This window comes from Piliocolobus tephrosceles, chromosome 12 (assembly GCF_002776525.5).
Source record: "Piliocolobus tephrosceles isolate RC106 chromosome 12, ASM277652v3, whole genome shotgun sequence".
Taxonomy (NCBI): domain Eukaryota; kingdom Metazoa; phylum Chordata; class Mammalia; order Primates; family Cercopithecidae; genus Piliocolobus; species Piliocolobus tephrosceles.
Window position 1 is genome coordinate 56,373,259 of NC_045445.1, and position 24,545 is coordinate 56,397,803.

Here is a 24,545-nt window from a genome sequence, read left to right on the forward strand (position 1 = left end):
ATATATACAATTATATATATATATATATAGTTTTTTAAGTAGAGATGAGGTTTCCCTATGTTGGCCAGGCTGGTCTCAAACTCCTGACCTCAAGTGATTTGCGTACCTCAGCCTCCCAAAGTGCTGGGATTACAGGTGTGAGCCACCATGCCCAGCTCAGGCTGGTTTTTTTGTTGCTGTTTTGAGTTGCCTCTGTTGTTTTTTGAGACGGAGTCCCACTCTGTCACCCAGACTAGAGTGCAGTGGCACAATCTTGGCTCATTGCAACCTTTGCTTCCCAGGCTCAAGAGATTCTCTTGCCTCAGCCTCCCCAGTAGCTGGGATTACAGGTACGTGCAACCACACCTGGCTAATTTTTGTAATTTTTTTTTAGTACAGATGGTGTCTCACCATGTTGGCCAGACTGGTCTTGAACTCCTGACCTCAAGTGATCCACCTGCCTTGGCTTCCCAAAGTGCTGGATTACAGGCATGAGCCACCACATCTGGCCCTAACAGAGATAGAAATTAGTTTTAAAAAAATAACCAGGCCGGGCTCGGTGGCTCATGCCTGTAATCCCAGCACTTTGAGAGGCCAAGGTGGGCAGATCACCTGAGGTTGGGAGTTCAAGACTAGCCTGACTAATATGGAGAAACCCCGTCTCTACTAAAAATACAAAATTATCTGGGTGTGGTGGCGCATGCCTGTAATCCCAGCTACTTGGGAGGCTGAGGCAGGAGAATAGCTTGAACCCAGGAGGCAGAGGTTGCAGTGAGCCAAGATTGTGCCATTGCACTCCAGCCTGGGCAACAAGAGTGAAACTCCATCTCAATTAATTAATTAATTAATTAAATTAAATAACCAAACAGAAATTCTGGTTCAGTGACTGAACTGAAAAATCACTACACTGATTAAACAGCAGACTTGATTAAGCAGAAGGAATCAGTGAAACTGAAGACAAGTCATCCAAATTATATAGCCAGAGGAACAAAAAGCAAAGAATGATAAAGAATGAAGAAAGCCTAAGCTACTTACTGAACATCATCAAGCAGACCAATACATTTATTATGGGAATCTCAAAGGAGAAAAGAGATAGGCAGGGGGAAAAGCTTGTATAAAGAACTCATGGAGGAAAACATCTCAAATCTGGGGAAGGAAATGGATATCCAGATTCATGAAGCCCAAAGAATGCCAAATTAGAGAAACCCAAAGAAGTCTACACTGAGATACAATCTAATCAAATTGCACAAAGTCAAAGAAAAATTTTAAAGGAGCAAGAGAAAAGTGACTCATGATGTAAAGTGAGTCCTCCATAAGACTATCAGTGGATTTCATAGCAGAAACCTTGCAGACCAGAAGGCAGTGAGCTTATAATATTCAAAGTGTTAAAAGAAAAAAAAAATGCCAATCAAGAATACTATATCTAGCAAAATTGTCCTTCAAAAGTGAAGGAGAGATAAAGACTTTCCCAAACAAACAAAAGGCACAGGAGTTCATCACCACTAGATATGATGCTAAAGGGAGTTCTTCAAGTAGAAATGAACAGATGCGAAAACAGTAACACAAAAGCATATGAAAGAATAAAACACACTGGTATGGGTAAGCATACAGACAAACACAGAATACTATATATATTTTTATATATAATATATATAAAATATATAAAAATATATTTATTTCATATATAAAAATTAAATATTTTATATATAAAAATTATCTATTTTTATATATTATTTTATATAAATTATATATTTATATATAATATATATTTATCTATATATTTATATAATGTATATAAATATTTACACATTTACATAATTTATATAAATTACATAAATTATATATACTATATACATAATTACATAAATTATACACACTATATAAATTACACATTTATATAGTGTATATAAATATATATTATATATTTATATATAATATATATTTATATATAAGTATATATAAATATATAAATAAAATATATAGTTTACATGTAAATATATATATATATATTTTTTGAGACAGGGTCTCATTCCTATTGCCTAGGCTAGACTGCAGTGGCATGATCACAGCTCACTGCAGCCTCAGCTTCCTGGGCTCAGGTGATTCTCCCACCTCAGTCTCCTGAGAAGCGGGACTACAAGTGTGCACCACCATGCCTGGCTAATTTTTTGCATTTTTAACAGAGACAAGGTTTTGCCATGTTGCCCAGGCTGGTCTTGAATTCCTAGACTCAATAAATTTGCCCACTTCGGCCTCCCGAAGTGCTGGGATTAGAAGCATGAGCCACTGTGCCCAGCCCGGATACTATAATAATGGTGGACTGTAAATAACTTTAAACTCTACTATTAAAGTTAAAAGACAAAAATATTAAGATTATAACTACACAAATTTGTTAATGGATACACAATATAAAAAGATTTAAACTATGACATCAATAACAAAGTATGGGGAGGGAGAAGTAAAAGTGTAGGGTTTTTGTATGTGAGTGCAGTTAAGCTGTCAGCAGCTTACTATAGAACTGCTATAACTGTAAGACAATCTATGCAAGCTTCATGGTAATCATAAAGAAATTAACTATAGAAGATACACAAAAGAAAAAGAAGAAGGAACTAAAGCATATCACTACAAAAAATGAACAAATCACAAAAGAAGATAGCAAGAGAAGAAAACAAGGACAAAAAGACTACAAAACTGAAAACAATTAACAAAAGGGCAATAGTAAGTCCTTCCAACGTAAATGGAGGCCTGGTGCAGTGGCTCACGCCTGTAATCCCAGCACTTCGGGCAGATCACGAGGTCAGGAGATCGAGACCATCCTGGGCAACATGGTTAAACTCCGTCTCTACTAAAAATACAAAAATTAGCTGAGTGTGGTGGTGTGCACCTGTAGTCCCAGCTACTTGGCAGGCTGAGACAGGAGAATCACTTGAACCCGGGAGGCGGGGACTGCAATGAACCAAGATTGCGCCACTGCACTCCAGCCTGGGCAACGAAGCAAGACTCCGTCTCAAAATAAAATAAAATTAAATTAAATTAAATAAATAAATAAATAAATGCAAATGGATTAAACTCCCCAAACAAAAGACACAGAGTGGCAGAATAGATAAATAAACAATATCTAACTATATGCTACCTGTAAGAGACTACACTTACCTTTGAGGACACACATAGCCTGAAAGTAAAGAGAAAGCAAAAGATATTCCACACAAGTGGTAACCAAAAGAGAGCAGGAGTGGCTATACTTTATGTGAGACAAAATAGACTATAAGTCAAAAACCAACATAGAGGCAAAAAAGGTCATTATATAATAATGAAAGCAATTCATCAGGAAGATATAACAATTATAAATCTACATATGCACCAAATATTAGAGCATCTAAATATACAAAGTAATCACTGACCGATCTGAAGTAGGAAACAGACAGCACTGCGGTATTAGTAAGATAATTCATATCCCACTTTTGATAATGAATAGAACAACCATGCAAAAAAAAAAAAAAAAATCAATAAGGAAACAATAGACTTGAACAGCACTATAGAGCAAGAGGAACTAAAAGACATACAGAAGACATATCACCCAACAGTGGAGAAATACACATTCTTCTCATGCACACATGGAACATTCTCCAGATTTTTTTTTCTGAAAATATAAACAAAATGGAAAAGTCCTTATACTAAAAAAAAAAAAAAAAGATTCAAAATCAGAAATGAAAGATGAGACATTAGAACTGATGCCACAGAAATAAACAGGATCAGAAGAGACTACTATAAAGAATTATACACCAACAAATTGGATAATCTCGAAGCAATGGTTATATTCATAGAAATATACAACCTACCAAGGGTAAATCATGATGAAATGGAAAATTTAAACAGACCAATAAAAAACAAGGAGTTTGAATCAGTAATCAAAAACCTCCCCAAAAAGAAAAATCCATTAGATGGTGTCAGTAGTGAATTTTATCAAACATTTAAGGAAGAATTAACCCCAACACTTTTTAAAGACTTTAAGAGAGTACACTTTGAAACTCATTTTATCAAGCCAGCATTACCCTAATACAAAGTCACAGACACTACAAGAAAACTACAGACCAGTATCTTCGATGAAAACAGATGTGAAAATCCCCAAGAAAATATTAGCAAACTGAATTCAACACTAAGTTCTAAAAAAATCATACATCATGATCAAATGGGACTTATCCCTAATATGTGAGGATGGCTTGAACATATGCAAATCAATTAATGTGCTACACCACATTAATAGAATGAAGGATAAAAATCACACAAGCATCCCAATAGATGCAGAAAGAACATTTGACAAAATTCAACACCTTTCCATGATAAACACTATCAATACATTAGATATACAAGGAATTTACCTCAACACAATTAAGGCCATATATGAAAGCCCACTGCTAATATCAAACTAATGATAAAACACAAAGTTTTTCTTCTCATATCAGGAAAAGAAAAGAATGCCCACCCTCACCATTTATATTCAAGATAGTACTGGAAACTCTAGCTGGAGCAACAAGACCAAGAAAAAAAAAAAAAAGACATTACAATTGGGAGAAGAAAAAAGAAGTAAAACTATCTCTGTTTGCAGAAACATGATCTTATATAGAGAAAACCCTAAATATTCCACAAAAAGCTGTTAAAACTAATTTAAAAATTCAGCAAAGTTGCACGATAAAAAATCAACATGCAAAAATCAATTGCATTTCTATATATTAACAATAAACTACTCAAAACAAAACTGAGAAAGCAATCCCATTTACATAGTATTACAAAGAATGAAATACTTAGGAATACATTTAACCAAGGAGGTGAAAGACTTGTACAGCGAAAACTACATAAAGTTGATGAAACAAATTAAAGACAACATATATAAATGAAAAGATATTCAGTGAAAGACTTAATATTGTTAAAATGTCCATACTACTTAACATAATGTATAGATTCAATGCAATCCCTTTAAATGTCCCAATGGCATTTTTCAGGGAAATAGAAAAACCCATCGTAAAATTCATAACTACAAAAGACCATGAATAGCCAAAGAAATCTTGAGAAAGAAGAACATGGCTGGATTCGCCACACTTCTTTATTTTAAAATATATCACAAACCTTCAGCAATTAAAACAATATGAGACTGACATAAAAACAGACATGTAGACCAAGGAAAGAGAATAGAGAGCCTAGAAATAAATCCATGCATGTATGGTCAACTGATCTTTGTATGGGGTGCCAGGAACACACAATGAGAAAAGGAAAGTCTCTTCAACAAATGGTAGTGGGAAAATTGGATATGGACATACAAAAGAATGAAATTGGACCTTCATCCCACATTATATATAAGAATCAACTGAAAATGAGTTAAAGATTTAAAAATAAGACCTAAACCTACAAAACTCCTTGAAGAAAACAAAGGGGAAAAGCCTCATGGTATTGGTCTGGGCAATGATTTCTTGAATATGACACCAAAAGCATAAGCAACAAAAGCAAAAACACAGTGAGATTACATAAAACTAAAGAGCTTCTGTACAGCAAACAATCAAAATGAAAAGGCAATTTACAAAAATGGGAGAAAATATTTGCTAGCTGCATATCTGATAAAGGGCTATTATCCAAAATATATCAAAATACATAAGGAACTCAAATAACTCAAGATCAAAAAAAAAACAAACAAACAAAATAGCCGGGTGCGGTGGCTCATGGCTGTAATTTTAGCACTTTGGGAGGCCAAGGTGGGCAGATCACCTGAGGTTGGGAGGTCGAGACCAGCCTGACCAACATGCAGAAACCCCATCTCTACTAAAAATACAAAATTAGCTGGGCGTGGTGGCGCATGCCTGTAATCCCAGCTACTCGGGAGGCTGAGGCAGAAGAATCGCTTGAACCTGGGAGGCAGAGGTTGTGGTGAACGGACATTGTGCCATTGCACTCCAGCCTGGGTAACAAGGGTGAAACGCCATCTCAAACACAAAATAAAAAACAAAAAAACTCCCAAATAGCTAGTTTAAAAAATAAGGAAAGGTTTTGAATAGACATTTCTCCAAAGTAGACATACAAATGGCCAACAGGTATGTGAAAAGATGCTCAACATCACTAATCAAGGAAATGCAAATCAAAAACTACAGTGAGATGTTACCTCACCCCAGTTAGGATGTCTACTATTTAACAACAACAACAAAAAGTAACAGGCATTGTTAAGGATGTGAAAAGGTAACAAGCACTGTTAAGGATGTGAAGAAATTGGAACCCTTATACAACTGTTAGTGGGAGTGTAAAATGATGCAGCCACTATGGAAAACAGTATGAAGCTTCCTCAGAAAATTAAAAACAGACTTACCAGATGATTCAGTAATCCCTCTTCTGGGCATATGTCCAAAAGAATTGAGGCCGGGCACGGTGGCTCACGCCTGTAATCCCAGCACTTTGGGAGGCCAAGGCAGGCAGATCACAAGGTCAGGAGATTGAGACCATCCTGGCTAACACGGTGAAACCCTGTCTCTACTAAAGATACAAAAAATTAGCAGGGTGTGGTGGCACGTGCCTGTAATCCCAGCTACTCAGGAGGCTGAGGCAGGAGAATCGCTTGAACCCAGGAGGTGGAGGTTACAGTGAGCCGAGATTGCGCCACTGCACTCCAGCCTGGGTGACAGAGCAAGACTCTGTCTCAAAAAAAAAAAAAAAAAAAAAAAAAGAATTGAAAGCGGGTTCTCAAAGAGATATCTGCACTCCCAAGTTCACTGCAGCATTATTCACAACAGCCAAGATAGGGAAAGAATCCAAGTGTCCATCGATGAATGAATAGAGTAAATGGAGTAAATGTGGTATGTACATACGATGGAATATGATTCAGCCTTAAACAAAGAAATCCTGCCATATGTGACAACATGGTTGAACCTGGAGACATATGCTAAGTGAATTAAGACAGGCACAGAAAGACTCATACTGTGGGATTCCACGTTTATGAGCTATTTAAAATAGTCAAACTCATAGAAACAGAGTAGAATGGTGGTTGCCAGGGTCTGGGGAGAAGGAGGAGTGGGGAGCTGCTGTTCAACAGGTATAAAGTTTCATTTGTGCAAGATGAATGAATTCTACAGATCTGTTGTATGGCATAGTGCCTATAGTCAACAATATTGTATTGTGCACTTAAAGATTTGATAAGAGGGTAGATCTCTTGTTTTCCTCCTACAACCAAAAAACAAATATAGCCAAATTTTTAAAAAGGAAAAATAAACAACAGCTTGATGTTTCTGAGAGGTAAACAAGTGACTACCTACTTGCACCGGGCTAGTAGGCATATATGTAGTATATGAATAGTCCTGGCTAAACAGTATGTGTAAATATATCACTAGCAATAAAATCAAGCTCTATGAGTAATTTTTAGTCAATGCTTAGAATGGCCACAGGTAGCACACCAGAAAATGGCTAGGAAGTGCTCCCACTGCCTGGGTAATTTTATAAGTCATTTGTAACATATATACCGTTTAGGTAACAGATAAACCCTAGGTTAGGTTTATCTTTCATTTCTTATATCTCTTTTTCTCTAGCACGAGAATCCAAAAAGGACTTAGAGAACACTGGTACAAAGAAGGATGTATCAAAAACAAATGTTACTCTTTTGGTCTAGAGTAACTTTAGAGGATAAGTTTAGGACACTAAAAGCATAGGTGTGCTGGAAGTTCCATAATTGACTTTCAAATGCTATCTTCCAGTAGTCAAAACTACTCATTTGTTTAAGTGAAGGAGCATATAACATTGCAATTGAATAATAATTGTGAAAGACATTGCCATTTCCATGAATATTTTTGTTTTAAATTACTCCAGGTATCTTGTGTATTTCTTTTCTTCTTCATTTTTTTTTTTTTTAAGAGAAGAAGCCCAGATTAAATACGGTTTATTTTTCTTGAAAAGAAACGCTGATCTCTATTCATAGCCTGTTAATGCTATTATCTCTTTTTTTTTTTTTTTTCTTTCGGTACACACAGAGGAAGGGAGGGGAGGGGTGTAAGGGAAGGGAGTGTTACAAAGACTTTTTTGTAGAAGTGGGGTTTTTTGCACCTTCAATTACCTCATGGCAGGTGCAATGACCACGTTGTGCTCTCTTGAGGACAAAAGTGGCAATCTGTACTTACAAATACATGATCATAACAGTAAAAATGAGGCCATGCTGAAAATTTGCCCCGAGATGTTTAAAGGACACTGAGTTTTGACTCAAATTTACACATAAGTCAATGCTAAATGACAAATTTCAAGCTTCACAAGTTCAGACATTGATCAGGGAATTGGAGCTTCAAAGCCACAAAGCTGAACGCTTTTGGACCAAGGAATATTCAACAAAAGCTGTGTAAAAATGCATCAATGCAGTCTGATCACCTCAAGCAAAAATCAGCAAGGCACAACAATGAAGAATTCAAATTTAATCTATCTTTTGGATTTCCTTGGAAAATGAGAATGCAATCACGGTCAAAAGTTGATAACATTTTCAAATGACTTTCAGTCCATTTGAATAGGTATGAAATAATACCATTTGTTTGTGCAGCATTTAGTTTACAAATCCTTCCTGGATACATTACCACATTTCTTTTCACTTCAAGGCTGTGAGGTGGGGCAAATATAATTATCCTCATTTTATAGATGGGGGCACCGAGGGTAAGAGGTTTGTCTGAAGTAACAGAGCTAGTAAGCTTTGGGATTCGATTTTTTTTTTTTTTAATCTAGTGATCTTTTCTCTATTTTAGTCTATGAAGACAAAGAATCTGTCAGTTTAGATGTGGTATTATTTGATGAATTATCTTTGGGTGTGAGACAGGTGGGGCTACTAGTCACACTGTGAATTGCCTTTGGTATGTACAGTACCACACTGACATCCCAGGCATTTTTCCCTCTCATTCATCAAGTTCAGCACCTAAATGCTCTTTAATTACACATTCACCTGTGCATAATGTATATATCTAGTTATCTACATAGAGTTGGTATTAATAAGAATGTTCTGCTCTATGCCAGTAAGCACGTGCTACTACTTTAGTTTAAAATAGTTTTGTTTCCCCACTGGGTAAGATGAAGTGACAGGGATGATGTTTAAATCTTTTCTTTTTTTTTTTTTTTCTCACTCTGTCACCAGGCTGGAGTGCAGTGGCGCGATCTCGGCTCACTGCAACCTCTGCCTCCCAGGTTCAAGCGATTCTCCTGCCTCAGCCTCCTGAGTAGCTGGGACTACAGGCACGTGCCACCACGCCCGGCTAATTTATTGTATTTTTAGTAGAGACAGGGGTTTCACCGTGTTAGCCAGGATGGTCTCGATCTCCTGACCTTGTGATCTACCCACCTCGGCCTCCCAAAGTGCTGGGCTTACAGGCGTGAGCCACCACGCCTGGCCTGATGTTTAATCTTATACATTCTTGAGACATGAAAAAGTACTCTCTATGTTAATATAAAATTGAAATAGAAACTATTCTTTACAGGGAGGCAGTATGAACAACCCATAGAAAAGAACCTATTTCTAAATCACAAAAGATAAACAATATCAATCACACTGACTATGTATTGATATTAGAATCAACAGCTACTGTGCTGTTTTATATTCATTATCTTATTTAATTCTCAGAACAACCCTAGTAGGTAGGCATTGTTACATACATTTCATGGATGAGGAAATTAAGTTTTAGGAAAGATAGATAATTGGCCTAAGTTTACACAACTAGTAATGGTAAAAACGGAATTAGATTCCAGTTGATGTGATTAAATATTGCTCTTTAATTATTACGTCTCTGGAAGTCAAACTTCAGTAGTAAGTAGAAAAGTGATCTGAGCACTTGTTAAAATGTGAATTCCTGAGCACCATATACTGTGATTCAAGACCTGGGGTGGGGTCTGATAATCTAAATTTAAAAAGAATTTATGATTGATATATAGTAACTATATATATTTATGGGGTACAACGTGATGTTTTCATATAGGTATACATTGTATAATGAATTTTAGTAAGTTTCCCAGGTAATTCTCATGATTTTTTAAAAAGATTTTCAGAAATACTGTCATGCATTATACCGATAGCTAACACTGTTTCCTCCATATTAATTTTGTATGAATCTTTTAAAAATAAGTCATACATTTGAGGGCTTTGGTGGTTGTTGTTGTTTTAACCCAGAAAGCTTAATGTCTCACTGTAGTTGAGAACCTTACCAGGAAAACAGAAATTGTGACGTGAAGGTATTGCTATTTGCATAACAGCTGCTTATGTATAACACATTCAATGAGGTCAAACAACAGGCTTTCTCTGTAGGTATAAGTAGGGGCAGCTAGCTAGGTACGTAAACGAAGAAAGGAAAAATGAAGACAGAAGGGAGAGGGAAGAAAAGAGAGAAAGGCAGCAAAGTTAAAGGACTGGTCTACTTTTGAACACAAGTACATTTCTCTCAAAAGACAATCAGGTTCTGATTAAAATTTGTGTTTTGACAGCTATGTCTTTTATCCGGTTTGTTTAGGTTCTTAAATGGAATGACAGGGCACACAATCCAATTGGCAGTTGTGATTAAGAGGTCAGGCAGTGAATTCAGTACTTTAAAAAACTCTTTCTCTCTCTCTCTCTCTTTTGCCCCCTTCAACTGGCACTTTAGTCTCCTAACTTATTCATATCAGCAGGAAGCAATGGCTGAACACCAACCTCTACGCAAATCTAAGGACAAGCTTCATTATTACCTATTGCTTCAAGGAAATAAATTCAGTGATGTTTAGATAATCCAGGCACATACATAGCTTTTCAGTCTCAATTATTGTTTTCTTTTTCTCCTTCTGAACTATCAATCTAGTATGAAAAGCTTAAAAATTAAAAGGCTTTTTAGAAAAGAAATCACTTTTGTCTCTATATAAAAGAAGAGCAAAAAAGGTACTCCCAAAGGACAGAGTCTGTTAAAAATCAGATTATTTCCACCACACTCCCCTATTATTCACTTGTCAGTAAAATATGTCCTCTCATTGTCTTGGTTTGAATGCCTATTTTTATCTGACTGGAGCTATATGGTCATTTTTGTATTTATTACTAAGTTCTTTAGGTTTCTACTCCCCCCACCCTAGAGCATGTTTTTCTGCTCTTAAAAACTGGGCCACATGCCTCTGAGGAGAAAGTAGTGCATTACTTCATTCCCACCTTTTCTTCTTTTTTGGCATCTCTGAGGCTGCTATGCCCAGAAGTGCTTCCACTCAAGCTGGACCATCAAATCAATTATCACAGCAGTCTGCTTTCTAAATATGAATGGCAATGAATGACAACAGGAAAGGCAAACTTTCAACTTTGATTTGTCATTGGTAATGCAAATCTTTTTTTTTTTTTTTCCTTTTTGGTTCCCTCCTCTTTTCCTTTTCTATCTCTCTCAATTTCTACCCGTCTCTCCCTCTCAATCTCTGTCCCTCATAGATGTTTGAGAGTCCAGCCATTTGGCCAAATTCTCCCCCCTGCTGTTGGCAGCTGCATTGTATCAAATCTTCAAATGAAAGCTTCACCTTTGTGAGTCAAAGTCACAAGAGAAAAATGGTATGGGGAGCCATTATTGCTATAAAATCTCTTTCTGCTAACCTTTGAGCCTGATTATTCCTGCATCTGAAGAAGCACAACAATGTTGCATCCTTATTCATTTGGGCTGTTTAAAATTCTTGCCTGCTCCAGTATTTGAAGCTTCAATTGTTTTGTGCTTAATGTTGCTCATTTCATATCAAGTTCTTGGTTATGTGAAATACTTTAATTTTTAAAATGTTATTATATCCTAGCTGTTTAAAAAGATTGAGAATGCCATAAAGAGAGAGACTGGTTTAAGCAAACTATAACTAGCTTTCATAATGCTGTATGTGGTCATTAATCCATCACTTTTGTGAGGATGTCTGCAATTTCTAGTATACTTAGTGCTTTACGTTTCTTTTCTCAAGCTGACAGCAATTCTTTTCATTGGCTAAAGATGCCACACTTTTACCAGTTATATTTATAAATATTACTTTAAAAAATGAGTTCAAAGCAGTAACATCACTTGAAAATAACAGGCAAGAGAATAAATTATGCCAACCACTGTTAACCAGAAATTCTGTGCCAGAGTCTTAGAATATATCGTCTTCATTTAGTCAAATAATGATGAGTTGTGGAAGGCTGTGCCTAGAGCCAATTTAACTGGTGAATTAAGGTGTCGGCTCTGTCAAAATTAGTCAACCATCATTGAAAAATACTCAACTACAAACTACTTTATGACATGCATACGCTGTTTTTCATGGGGGTGGGGGCAGTAGGGAGTAGAGATACAAAAGAGCATGAATTATAATTCCTATTCTCTAGAATCTCATGGAGGAGATAATGACAAAGACTCTCTTCTTTGACCAAACTTTAGTCAGATTCTTCAGAGCTCCCTTTTTAACTAGACCCAAACTTAGGCTCTGTCCCTGGCTCATTTAGTCCTGTTTTAGCAAAAATACTACTGGGTTAGTTTAGTGCAGATCCCCCACCCTGGGTATCTTATCATCTTGGTCTGACTTCAGCAAGAATCCTGTCAAGTCAGTTTAGCTGGAATGCCCATAGGCCTGATGTTTCCTCTTAGTAATTTTCTATCAATCGCCCCACACCCTGGTTCATGGCTATAAATGTCCACTTGGTACTTCTTGTGTTTGGAGTTAAGCTTAATCTCACTACCGTACTACAAAATTCCACTGTAGTAGTCCCTCTGAATGAAGTCTGCCTTACCGTCTTTAACAAGTGTCATAATAATTTTTTCTTTAACAATAAGACACACAGATATAAAAACAAAACTATAATATAGGGTACTTTTTGCTAAGTGTCAACAGAACTACACAGAGAGTATAAGTTATGTAATTGCAGCAAGCAGATTACTTCAAAATGGGGGATTCAACGAAGCCTTGATGAGGTAGATGGGATCGGAGCTATGCATGGTGAAAGCCTGGGTGAAGTTTTCATAGGTAGAAAGTAAGAGAGAGGTTATTCCCAATGGGCAAGTAAACAGCTTAAATTGATTTACACATTGTTTCTTTGGAAATATTATTTCTGAGCTCAAAATTCTTTAGCATCTAACTTTATAAATGGTTAAAAAAAAAAGGGACAAAAGAAACATGCATAAGGTAGAAGAGGGTAGTCAATAATGGACGACCATTCTAAGAAACAGTCTTTCTGCAGCTTACTCTTAGGCTTGTGGGTATGATATGCTGGGTCAAAGGTGACTCACAAGGAATCAGTAATAATTATAACAAATGTGATCCTAATTCAGGCTGATCAGGGTTTGTATAAGATCGGTCCTGATCTCGTAAGGAATGGTGAGTTGCTCCAAAGATCTTAATGTTCTATTACTATCTAGATTTACATTTTATAAAATATGAAGACATCCTAGACTGAAAGTAGATGTCCTACAGTAGTTGCAAGCTATCACTGTTTCAGTCCAGAGCTGTATGTATTCTTTGGGGACTTTTCCTAGGCCAGTGTCCACATCTTCTGTATTAGTTTCCTAGGTCTGCTGTAATAAATTACGACAGACTGGGTGACTTACAACAACAGAAATGTATTCTCTCGCAGCTCTGGATACAAAAATTCTGAAGTTAGGGTACAGGCAGGGTTGGTTCTTTTGAAGGTTCTGATGGATAATTTGTTGTTGCACTTCTCTCTCCTAGCTTTTTATGGTAACCATCAATCCTTGGGATTCCTTGGCAGCTGCATAACTCCAATCTATGCTTCCACAGTTACGTGGCATTCTCCCTGTGTATCTTTGTGTTCCACATGGCCTACTTATAAGGACACCAGTCATTGGATTTAGGGTGTACTCTAATCCAGTATGACCATATCTTAACTTGATTACATTTTCAAAGGCTCCAATCACAAACAAGGTCCTATTCACAAATACTGGGGATTAGGACTTAAACATACCTTTTTGGTGACAATTCAACCCATAACTCTTTCATAGCCTATTATTAAAGTACTGTTTTCCTAAATGGGGTTACATAATTCCATCCCAATGATTCATTTCCCAGAATGTTTTCTTCCTTTTGAAACAAGCAAGTTCATATAACATCTACACCTAATAATCTGACTTTCAACTAAAATGGGATGTCTAATTTCTAATTGAGTTTAGTACATATTAGAGCTGTCTTCAAAATCTACTTCACATAGTGAAAGCAAGGTAGTACAGCCAAAGTTACATTAGGCCCTGTGGGAAGATTAAAAAAATGATAAAAAAAAAATTGGCTCCTACTCTCATATAGTTTACAGCCTTGAGATTTCACAGCATAGAATGTTCGCAACGGAAGGGATCATAAAGACCATCTATTCTAAACCATTCATTTTGCAGATGAGGCCTTTGAGGCCCAGTGAGGTTAACTAATTTGTCCAGGGCTCACAAAGTTAATTGGGGAAATAGAACATGCAAGGGAAACAAATGAAGGGCACAATTTTAAAGAAATCCAGCTACTCTTCTGCTTTTGTATATGAGGTACACAGTGAATGCTGATGATGTGACATAGAGATTAGATCGAAGTCTGGCAGTCAAGAGCAATTTCTGGAGTAGATGCCAAGGCTCTTCATCTCCTTTGCTGTCATCTCTGTAGCCTCTCAGAAAGCAAAATAACTTCCTGACCTTTCTTCTCCTGGGGCATGGGCTTAACTCAAATTTCAGTTGTCTGGGGAAGTAACACTTTTAGACTAGAAAGCACAAGGCTGTGCTGCTATGCCTCTTGTAATTCTCTGATGAAGATAAACTAATGGTGGAGAAGTAGCCCCCAGGGTGGGTGGGGTCGGGAAGAAAGGATTCAGGAGTTATAGATTTGCTATAGATAAGACAACTGTGATGCACAGTTCACTCTTTCCGGTTTCAAAAAGGAAACATGTAGTATAACCGATTTTGAAGGGGGAAAAAAAGGGTAAATTGCCTACTTCAAAGACAACCAATTGCTGGAATAGCTTTCAAGTCAGTTTGTAAGTCAAAGCTCTTCTATCCTTTCTCCTTTCACAGAAAATGTTTGATATATCGAAAAAATAAAAAACAAAACAAAAACAAAAAACAAAAAAACAAAAAAACTACCATTAATGGAATTAAAAACAACCAACCACTGGAGTTAAAGAACAATGAGGTACCATGGCCTTCTATCATAACCTAACTAAAGATTTAACAGAACAACAAAGAAACTGAAAAAAATGGTAAGAAATTACAGGAAGAAACCAAGATTTTGCATATCTGTTTATTTTTCAACTGGCATTGAATCATCATCAACTGAGGCTACTTTCTTTGAATTAATGGAACTAACATTTAATCTGACTTGCCTAATATGGGGATAGGCTTACTTCTTTCTTATAAAATGTACATGATTTAAAATTAAAGCAGAAAAGTATCACTTTCCAAGCCTACTATTTTGGGATGCAGTGAACAATTAACTATGTTTCTACCAATGTATTCAAAATTTCATACAAAATATTCTTTACATAATTACATTTCTTAGAGCTAACTGTTTAAGAACTGCCATTTCAAATTAGGTGATTTCAAGTATACCTAGATGTGAATTAACACAAATTTTAGCATCATCAGCTTGAAAACAGAGCTTCAAAGAAACCAAGTAACATGTTATAGATTAACATAAACAAATTTACATAATCAGAGATTCAAAGACATAGTAAAATGTCATATTTTCTTTGGAGTTTTGAAAAAGAATAAAATTTGACACATAATGCATTATAAGGATCACCTCCATGGATGTCTAAGTATAGAATAGAATTTTTGGCTTTACTAGCAAGAATTACCAATTGAATGTGTTGAGTGTATGCATATCACACTTTTATGGGGATGATTACACAATTGTGACAATAGCAAAAAACTAACTCTCATGAAATGATCCTCCTTATAAGAAACTTACAATGCAAGCTAACTTTGGAAAACTCCGCAAATGAATTAGTAACTAGAAGAGTCACTCTTCCACTTATTACTGACTTATGCCTGGAGAGCTGAGATTTTTGTCATTTATGATATGGCTGAGAAGAAGAGCTCTTTAGTGTTTTTTTCATTAGAAACTTCATGAAGATCTGTAATTGGACAAGTACCCATTACCTAGGCATTAAATCTAAATTCTTTAGTAGTCCCCACACTTTACTTCATTAGTCAAACACACACACACAAATCAATGCAAGATTTCAATAAGAAATTTATAGGGAAATATAATTTCACATGATAGTTTGTCTCACTATACTTCAACTTAGTAATTATTTGATTTACCTTCTAAAAACTGTAGAGCTGATTCACTTGTGTAACTTTTTCTTTCTAATACAATAGATTATTTAAACTAAAAAGGATATGTGTGTGTGTATATATGTACACACACACACACACACACACACATATATTTTTTTAGACAGAGTCTTGCTCTGTTACCCAGGTTGGAGTGCAATGGCACAATCTCGGCTCACTGCAACCCCTGCCTCCCAGGTTCAAGTGATTCTCCTGCCTCAGCCTCCAGTGTAGCTGGGATTACAGGCATGTGCCACCATGCCCAGCTAATTTTGTATTTTTAGTACAGAAGGGTTTCACCATGTTGGTCAGGCTGGTCTCGAACTCCTGACCTTAGGTGATCCACCCGCCTGGGTCTCCTAAAGTGCTGGGATTACAGGTGTGAGTCACAGTGTCCGGCCTATATATATTTTTTGAGACAGAGTCTCACTCTGTTGCCCAGGCTGGAGTGCACTTGCACTATCTGTGCTCACTGCAACCTCCACCTCCCAGGTTCAAGCAATTCTCCCTGCCTCAGCCTCCCGAGTAGATGGGATTACAGGGGCCAGCTACCATGCCTGGCTGATTTTTGTATAATTAGTAGAGATGGGGTTTCACCATGTTGGCCAGGCTGGTCTTGAACTCCTGACTTCAGGCAATCTGCCCACCTTGGCCTCCCAAAGTGCTGGGATTATAGGGGTAAGCCACTGTACCCAGCCATAAAAAGGATATGTGTGTGTATGTGTGTGTGTGTATATATATATATATATATTTTTTTTTTTTTTTTGAGACGGAGTTCTGCTCTTGTTGCCCAGACTGGAGTGCAATGGCGCAATCTCGGCTCACCACAACCTCCAGCTCCCGGCTTCAAGTGATTCTCCTACCTCAGCCTCCTGAGTAGCTGGGATTACAGGCATATGCCACCGCACCTAGCTAATTTTGTATTTTTTTAAGTAGAGATGGGGTTTCTGCATATTGGTCAGGCTGGTCTCGAACTCCCTACCTCGGCCTCCCAAAGTCCTGGGATTACAGGCGTGAGCAACCATGCCGGGCCATGTATATTTTTTAAAACAGTATTACTCATTCAATTGAAAAAATTAATTCTACAGCTCTGGCTTTTTTGAAGTCTTATTTCATACTACAAGTTCTATACAAAAGCACTGTTCACTGTTTAAGCTCTTAAATATTGGTTACATTTCAGAATTTCAGTCCTCAGACCCAGGAGACATGATTTAATTAAGATTAGGCAAGATGCAGACATGTATTGTACACAACGGTGGCAGAAAGGACCTTTAGAGTGCCTCTACCTTTGCTATTTTGCTAACATAAGCCCAAGTGAACTTCACTCATTTTTTATGCAAATCCTTGGCTGGGGAGTGGCTTAAGTGTAAACTTACACTTTCCACCACTAATGTGTTAAGCCATGACTTCTCTTAGCTCCATGTGGAAGGCACAGCTATAATTTATAACCAAATCAAAACACCATAGTCAATTATGGGTATATATTTCATGACTTTAACTAAAATGTGAACATTACTTTTCCAATCTTTATGTTACTGTGATGTGACTTATCTTTAAATAGACTCAAATTAATGAGAAAATATGGACATTTCACTTAGAATGAAGGACTCAGATGATAGGAAATTTGTCTCAAATGTTAATATTAATGTGTTGGGTTCTAACAACACAAAGCCGCAATTAAACTAAATTTTACATATAATACGATGCACGTATGTAGATTTCTAATGTTTTCCTGATGACTCAAGTAGAGTGCTTTATTTTTAAAAAAACTGGTTATGTTGTTCACTTCAGGTTTACAATATTAATGCTATTTTGTGATCAGTTTGGTAAGCCCTACAGTATTTCCCAAAATGACTTATAGATGCAACAATGATAACTATTTTACTTAGCTAACATGATAATTAGAACCTAAACTTGCATTTCAGGTTGCCAGATCACCTATACAGAACTGACAACAAGCTATTTTCTTGGCAAATACCTGATTGATGGTTCATTCTTAGCATGCTTGGAGAAACACATTAATAAGATAACCCATGTCTTTTTTCCCTCTGTAATATCTACAGATGATCTCTATTTCAGATGACTCTAAATAGCTAAACACGAAGAAAAAAGAACACCTTTCTGGCTCATTAAGGCAATTGCTCAAGCTGTCATTAGAATTATCTCTCTGAAAATGCAGTACAGGATGCAGCAGGCCTTGTCTGCTGCAGAAACTAATGGCACAGAGCTACCTTTTGACAGCAGGACTAAATTTACATACTTTACATATTCAGTGAGTAAAGGAATAATTTACAATAATCAAATATGCTATGTTTGGGGTATTTTCCCCTCATTTGAAATACACCTGTCTACTTTGTAAGCCTAGTCATCGACAACCACATAGGAAATGAATTAATTGAGCCAAAGCAAAAAGAGGCCTTTTTTACTTATTTAACCCTACCCATTTTCTATAGGGCAATTGTAAATTACACCTCAGAAGATAAATAGCAAGTCATGCCGGAAAAGATGAGATGCTCTGGTTTTCATCCTCAGACCTGCTAGGCTGACTACCTGTCAGATAAGGCAGCAGCCAGGATTATGCCTTGAAAAGCTGACAAACCAAGATTTTTATCATTAAATCAAACCTGCTGGGTTTAAACTCTGTGAACTTTAATTATCTCATATTTAATTAGAAGAACTAGATTAAACCAAAAGTGGAGGGTGGGGGGAGGTCCTGGCAAAGGAGAATCAAGGAGTTATGGGGGATGAGGAGACTTCATATCCACAAATCAGATTTTCTCATTTCTAATAAAGCAAGGTTTACATTTAGAGGAGATTCAAGGAATGACTGGGCTGCACAATACTAGAAGTTATCTAGTCCATTCCAGAATGATAATCATCTACCCTGTTCTTTATTATTGTTATTATTATTATTATTTTATTTTATTTTATTTGAGATGGAGTCATGCTCCGTCACTCAGGCTGGAGTGTGGTGGCGCGATCTCTGCTCACTGCAACCTCTGCCTCCCGGGTTCAAGCGATTCTCCTGTCTCAGCCTCTCGAGTAGCTGAGATTACAGGCACCCACCACCATGCCCGGTTAATTTTTTGTATTTTTAGTAGAGACAGGGTTTCACCATGTCAGCCAGGCTGGTCTCGAACTCCTCACCTCAGTGATCCACCCGCCTCGGCCTCCCAAAGTGCTGGGATCACAGGTGTGAGCCACCGCGCCTGGCCTTACCCTGTTCTTTAAAATCTCTGCAGGAAGAGGTTCTGCATATTTGAAAAGGTTTAAAACTAATAAGGGTATTATAAGTCAGTTTACCAGACAATCAGAAAATGAAAACTTTTATACTTCAACAACTAAAAGATAAAAATAATCTGCGCTCCAGAGGTTGCTTTTATTACTATTTTTCTTTATGTAAGGCAAGACAGCATAATTAACAGTACTTTCAGAGTATCTTGTTTCATAATATAATAGAGTCATAAGACAATGAATTATTTAACCAGTAAGTATTCATTGATGATCTATTCCAGCAGTTGGCAAACTTTCTCTGTAAAGGGTCAGCTAGTAAATATTTTAGGCTTTGTGGACCAGAGTCTCTGTCACAATTGCCCAACTCTACTGCTGTAGCCCAAAAGCAGGCATAAATACTATGTAAATGAATAAATGTGGCTATGTTGCAAAAAAAATGTATTTATGGAAAGTTGAATTTCATATAATTTTCATGTCACAAAATGTTTTTCTTGTGGTTTTTGAGACAGTCCCTCTGTTGCCTAGGCTAGAGTGCAGTGGCACGATCTCTGCTCGCTGCAACCTCTGCCTCCTGGGTTCAAGCGATTCTCCTGCCTCAGCCTCCCGAGTAGCTGGGACTACAGGCACCAGTTACCACGCCCGGCTCATTTTTGTATCTTTAGTACAGACGGGTTTCACCACGTTGGCCAGGCTGGTCTCGAACTTCTGACCTCAAGTGATCCACCTACCTTGGCCTCCCAAAGTGTTGGGATTACAGGCGTGAGCCACCACACCCAGCCCTTATGATTGCTTTCTCACCATTTAAAATCATAAGAAATGTTCTTGCCGGGCACGGTGGCTCACGCCTCTAATCCCAGCACTTTGGGAGGCCAAGGCGGGCAGATCACGAGGTCAGGAGTTTGAGACCAGCCTCACCAACCTGGTGAAACCCCATCTCTACTAAAAATACAAAAAATTAGCCGGGCGTGGTGGCATGTGCCTGTAATCCCAGCTACTCAGCAGGCTGAGGCAGGATAATCACTTGATTCCAGAAGGCAGAGGTTGCAGTGAGCCAAGATTACGCCATTGCATTCCAGCCTGGGCGATACAGTGAGACTCCGTCTCAAAAATAAATAAATAAATAGATAAATTAAAAAAAAAAAAAAAGAAAGAAAGAAATATTATTAGGTTTTGGACTGGATTTGGCTTTTAGGCCATAGTTTGTTATCCCATGGTCTCTTCTACACTTAAGTCACCATGAAGGGGAGAGAAAATGATACAACACATGGCCACTTTTCTTTTTTTTTTTTTTTTTTTTTTTTTTTTTGAGACGGGGTTCCCCTCTGTCACTCAGGTTGGAGTGCAGTAGCGCAAACTCGGCTCACTGCAAGCTCCGCCTCCCAGGTTCACGCCATTCTCCTGCCTCAGCCTCCCGAGTAGCTGGGACTACAGGCGCCCACAATCACGCCCGGCTAATTTTTATTTTTTATTATTTTTTATTTTTTAGCAGAGACGGGGTTTCACCATGTTAGCCAGGATGGTCTTGATCTCCTCACCTCATGATATACCCGCCTCAGTCTCCTAAAGTGCTGGGATTATAGGTGTGAGCCACCGCGCCCGGCCTACATGGCCACTTTCCATAATGGTTGGGAAAACAAGACAGAAATATTTTTTAAATTGGCAAATAATATAAAGCTGCACATAATAAAGGGCTAAAGTGTGTGGGGATCCCACAGGCTAAAAGAGTCAAGGTATGAGGAGGACATGACTCTATGAGAACTAGAATAGTCAGAACAGGACGCTTGTAGCAATTAGTTGTACCAGGAAGAACTAGGTGGACTTATGTAAGTGGAGAAAAGAAGGAAAGAGCACTCCAGGTGAGATAGATAACATAGACCAGGATAGAGAAATGTGAATTAGCAGGTTGCATTTGGGGGAATGCAGGAGAAAGGCCTAAGCGGAATCAATTGGAGAAATTAATTCAGTCACTCAATAGATAACTATTGATCACTCCTGTGTGTCAAGTATTATGCTAAACATTAGAGATACTGTGATGAGTAAGGCACAATCCTTGCCCTCCATTGCTCATGGTCTTATTAGAAGGACAAACAAGCAAGCAATTATAATACAGGATAAGACGCTTACACTGAGGTGTAAAACTCCCTGGAAATAACTGTGGCAATCTAAAAAATTATGTCAATTCTCAACACTCCATTCATTTGCATTTAAGGTAGAGATCTGTGATTTAAACCATAAAGGGAATCCAAATGCAAAATAAAAATCCCTGTGTGACCCACACAAGGCCTGATTATTTAAATATTCAAACGTAACTGCCTTTCCTAGAGAAACAGCAAAATCACATAAACTTCCTATAAGTGATTTTAGGAAACCCTTTGAAGATTATAATTTTAAAAGGGATTATTATTTTAATAGCTTGATTCACTGCAACCGGGCATTATGTCATTGGTCCTAACAATGCGCATACACCTATGTGTAAACCTTTTCAGCAATGAGGTAAATTACTATGGAAAAGCCTGAAAGTGTTTTTTCACCAGAGATCTTTAAGAAGAGGATTTATATCTACCTGCATGAGATGGCTCAGGATCAATAATGCCTAGAGCACAGCATGAATTTTCAACTTTTTGATTTGAAATCTCTTAAAAGCATTCCAGTGAATATTTCTACAAATTATATCACTCATTCCTTAAAAATGTAGTAGTGTTACCACACTTACTCGAGGTAGAACTAAAAATTCAGCTACGAGTGTTTAGAGCACCATGACCAAAGAAAATCGGAAGGAAATCATAAATCTTTTGCATGCGCCCCTAAGGAAAAGGCAACATTGTAAGGAAATAGCATGCAGTATAGAATTAGACAAACTGGTGTTCAGATTCTGATTCAGCCATTCACCAGCTATGACCTTGGCCAAACTACTTAGCTTCTCTAATCTTCCATTCCTTCCCCTGTAAACTTGGGAAAAGAAAACCTAACGCTCGGGAATGTTGTGAAGATGTAATGAGATGGTGTACATATGACACCTAGAACAGCGCCAAGCAAATAATAGGTACTCAAGAAATGTTAAAGTCCTCCATTTTTTCTGTATTTTTCTTTCTTTCTTTTTTGAGACGGAGTTTCACTCTTGTTGCCCAGTCTGGAGTGCAATGGCGCCATCTTGGCTCACTGCAACCTCCACCTCCCAGGTTCAAGTAATTCTCCTGCCTCAGCCTCCCAAGTAGCTGGGATTACAGGCGCACCACCATGCCCGGCTAATTTTTTGTATTTTTAGTAGAGATGGGGTTTCACCATGTTGGCCAGGCTGGTCTAGAACTCCTGATCTCAGGTGATCCACCTGCCTTGGCCTCCCAAACTGTTGGGATTACAGGCATGAGCCACCATGCCCGGCCCATTCTTTCTTCATTGCCAGTTTCAACTCAACTTTTTTAGGCAATGATCTCAAGCAACAGGCACAAAGATGTCATTTGCGTGGTAAGTGAGCATAAAAGAGAGAACAGGCCTACCTATGTATGACCTTTCTTCTGTGGTTATTATAGGCAGCATGTTGTGGGTAGTGTGACTTAACAACCAACTCTGCTATAGAAGGTACCTCTTGAACCTCCCCGTCCTCCTGAATCCAAATATGCATCTGCGTTCTCCACTTTCACTGTTTCCTTTTAATGTTCTCTCAGCCATGGACCTCTCCTCAAAAGCCAGGGTCCTTGGTGAGCAGAATAAATAAATGGTGAGAAAGACCAGAGGAAAATATAATTTTCCTAGCGATACCTCCATTTTCTACAATAGTTAAGAAATATTATTTGCTTTTTCTCAGTTCACTTCCAAACTAATTCTCACACCCTTGGAATGCTCTAATACCAATACTGCCACTTGCGAAGAGTATGTCATTTGGGCTTCTCTATACGGCATTAAGATGAGGCTTCCTCAGTAAATAATACATGTGGAAGCTTCTCTGAGCTAGAACAAGCATACCTCTTTTGTGCATAGCAACTCCCATGACCTAGAAGTGCTTCCTGCAGTTATGTTCTTAAGTTGAATATTTCACATGCTTTGGAGCTGAGAGCCAAGAGCCCAGTCTCTTGCATGGTTGTTTTTATTTTTATTTTTATTTTTTTTCTTAACACAGTCTTGAAATCTTCATTATCTCCAAATATTCTATCCATGTTTGCTACTAAATGTACATGTAGTAGTGCTATTGCCCAATATGATTTCTGAATGGATTAATGATAAAATCAATTTTATATTTCCATGTACACAACTCACAGGATTCTTAAAGTATCTCAATAGTAGAATACCAATAGGTAAAGAAATCACTTTGCTATGAATCATATCTGAAGGACTGTGATCCCATATAGGAACATGTAAATAATCAAGGGTTTAGGTAAATGATATAAACACATTTGCACAAGCCTGAATGCATAAACTTCATACATGCAAAGATAGAAAAATATAAGTGTTACATGAGTTATTTGCAATTATGTCTTAAAACACTCAGGGTATTTCTGAATGTTCAAGTTAATGAAGTTCTTGAAAATATGGATTAATTTAAATATACTAAAATTATATATTACATATATGTATGTGTGTACACATGCGCTATATATGGCTAATAACTGGCAAAAAACATGGCTACCCTAGTGGCTTTTGTCTTTATATAACAGTCACTCCAATAATGACTAGTACGCATTTTAAAAACACATTCATAGGATAGAGATCATATCTTAGACTGCTTTTGTATCCCGCTTAATGCCTGGCAGAATGTTCTGCACAACACAGTAAGCATACAGTCTTGAATGAAAAATAGAGTCATTGCCGGGCTCGGTGGCTCAAGCCTGTAATCCCAGCACTTTGGGAGGCCGAGACGGGTGGATCACGAGGTCAGGAGATCGAGAGCATCCTGGGTAACACGGTGAAACCCCGTCTCTACTAAAAAATACAAAAAAAACTAGCCGGGCGTGGTGACGGGTGCCTGTAGTCCCAGTTACTCTGGAGGCGTAAACCCCGGAGGCGGAGCTTGCAGTGAGCTGAGATCCGGCCACTGCACTCCAGCCTGGGCGACAGAGGGAGACTCCGTCTCAA

General features: G+C 37.7%; 1 protein-coding gene across 3 annotated transcripts in view; it reads right to left on the reverse strand.

The window, feature by feature from the left end:
• The window catches only part of DIAPH2 (diaphanous related formin 2), a 927,958-nt gene that overhangs the window by 112,338 nt on the left and 791,075 nt on the right, over positions 1-24,545 (reverse strand). The gene's annotated exons all lie outside the window — the stretch shown is intronic.